This window comes from Adiantum capillus-veneris, chromosome 15 (assembly GCF_014529385.1).
Source record: "Adiantum capillus-veneris isolate H3 chromosome 15, ASM1452938v2, whole genome shotgun sequence".
Lineage (NCBI taxonomy): Eukaryota > Viridiplantae > Streptophyta > Polypodiopsida > Polypodiales > Pteridaceae > Adiantum > Adiantum capillus-veneris.
In genome coordinates, this window is record NC_140945.1 from 84,999,193 (window position 1) to 85,000,964 (window position 1,772).

The following is a 1,772-nucleotide window of genomic DNA, read 5'->3' on the forward strand; positions in this document are numbered from 1 at the left end:
TCAAGTAGCAACATTGTTTGAGAGCTCAAAAAGAAACATTGTGTGTGTGTGTGTGTGTGTGAGAGAGAGAGAGAGAGAGAGGGAGAGAGAATTGGAATTGAAAGGGAAGCCCAAATTTCTTTTACTCACATAGAGACAGAGGGAGAGAGTGGAAATTGGAATTGAATGTATTTACATTCACAGGCGGAGGCCGGAACCTTTTGAAAAAGGACGTGGGTCCAGCCAGTCTCTCAAGGGAGGGCGAGGAGAGAGAGGCGGAGCACCAGCAGGGACTGGAAGATGGAGGCCAGTTGCGAGCGGAGCACGGTGACACACGCTCGGGCTTCTTGCGAGCGCTTGTGCACGCTGTCGATTCTCTGCCTCAGATCCGCAACAGTAGCCTGATCTGCATGAGCTGGTCCGGAGACGGTGGCGTGGATGGAGGCGGCGGCGGAGTGCAGCCCTTGAAGCTCGAAAAAGAGAGCGCCCATGTCCTCCTGCTTCAGGTCACACTGTAGCTGCTACAGGGGCCCACCCCACATCGTTGCCGTCGCTAGGCTACTGGCGCTCTTGCAGCTGGAGGCGACGATCTTGCAGGCGCTGCGGATGGCGCCAGATGATGATCGGAGGGGGGGAGCGAAGGCTGCGATGGCGGAGGCCAGCACTAGCAGAGATATGAGCAAGGTGCCATCCAAGGCGTGATGGAGGGGCTGTGCTGCGGGATCACGTCGACAATTAGCTGCAGGTGCCAGCAGCTCGCGCTTGGCCGCCAGCAGCAAGGCCGCCTGCACCTCTTTGATGGGCCTGTATTGGGCACTGCTGAGCGATTGAAGGCCATCTAAGCACGGTCGCAGCCGCCGTGCTGCTGCCAGGCGACCTGCTCTGGAGGTCTGTACTCCTCGGGCGCTCTGAACTAGCGCTGCCTGAAGGGAGCCCAGCTGGCGGTCCACGTCGTCTGCCACCTGCTTGAGAGAGGTGCAAGCGTCCAGCCAGCTCAGCATCTCATCGGCGCGCTGATTGGCGGGTGGAGGCGCAAGCGCATTCTTGAGAGCAGAGGCAAGAGCGGAGTGGGTGGAGAGCGTGCAGGCGCAGGCGTCAAGCAGCCAATTGAGATGCGCGCTTCCTCCTTGCAGCAGCAGCTGCCCGACCCGCTGTGTCAGGTCGGCATGGAAGCTGCCCATGAGTAGCTGCACGTCACCTTCCTCTGCACCTGCACCTGCGCTTGCCGCTAGGTGAAGGGGGGCCGTGTTCTTCATGCGGAATGACTGTACTCTGGCCACCAAGGCCAAAAGGTTGCCAGCGCCCATTTTTTTGCTGATCTTATCGACTACAAGGCTACAAGCTGATGATCAACGCGGTGCTTGGGAAAACTGGTTCATCAGCACACACATTTATATACCTAAGTAATGGTGTGCTAGCTCCTTATAATTAGTAAAGGTGAAGGCTGGCTCCACCCTTTTGCTTGTGTGTATGCTTTAGTCATCTTGCTCTGGATTTCAGTCGATCCTCTTTACATGATTTCACCCACCTGCGAATTCTTCTGCTCACTCACGCCAATTGCATTTCTAGATTTTGTTTTTTAAACATGAACTTGAAGACATGCCTCACCATGTCTTCAAGTTCGATGGACTTGAAGACATGCCTCACCATGTCGCGTGACTAATTTTGCATGTCATACTGCTTTTGCTTTCTCACAAGTATTAAAAGTCTTAATGTTTTTCTCGTCGTGATAAATTTTGCATGTGATTCTTATTTTGATTTTGTACATGTGGAGTGATTGCACTACTTAGTTT

At 54.1% G+C, this 1,772-nt stretch overlaps 1 pseudogene; it reads right to left on the bottom strand.

Moving 5' to 3' along the window:
• Positions 1–146: 146 nt before the first annotated feature.
• Positions 147–1,561, bottom strand: LOC147440999 (uncharacterized; annotated as a pseudogene).
• Between the last annotated feature and the right edge of the window lie 211 nt (positions 1,562–1,772).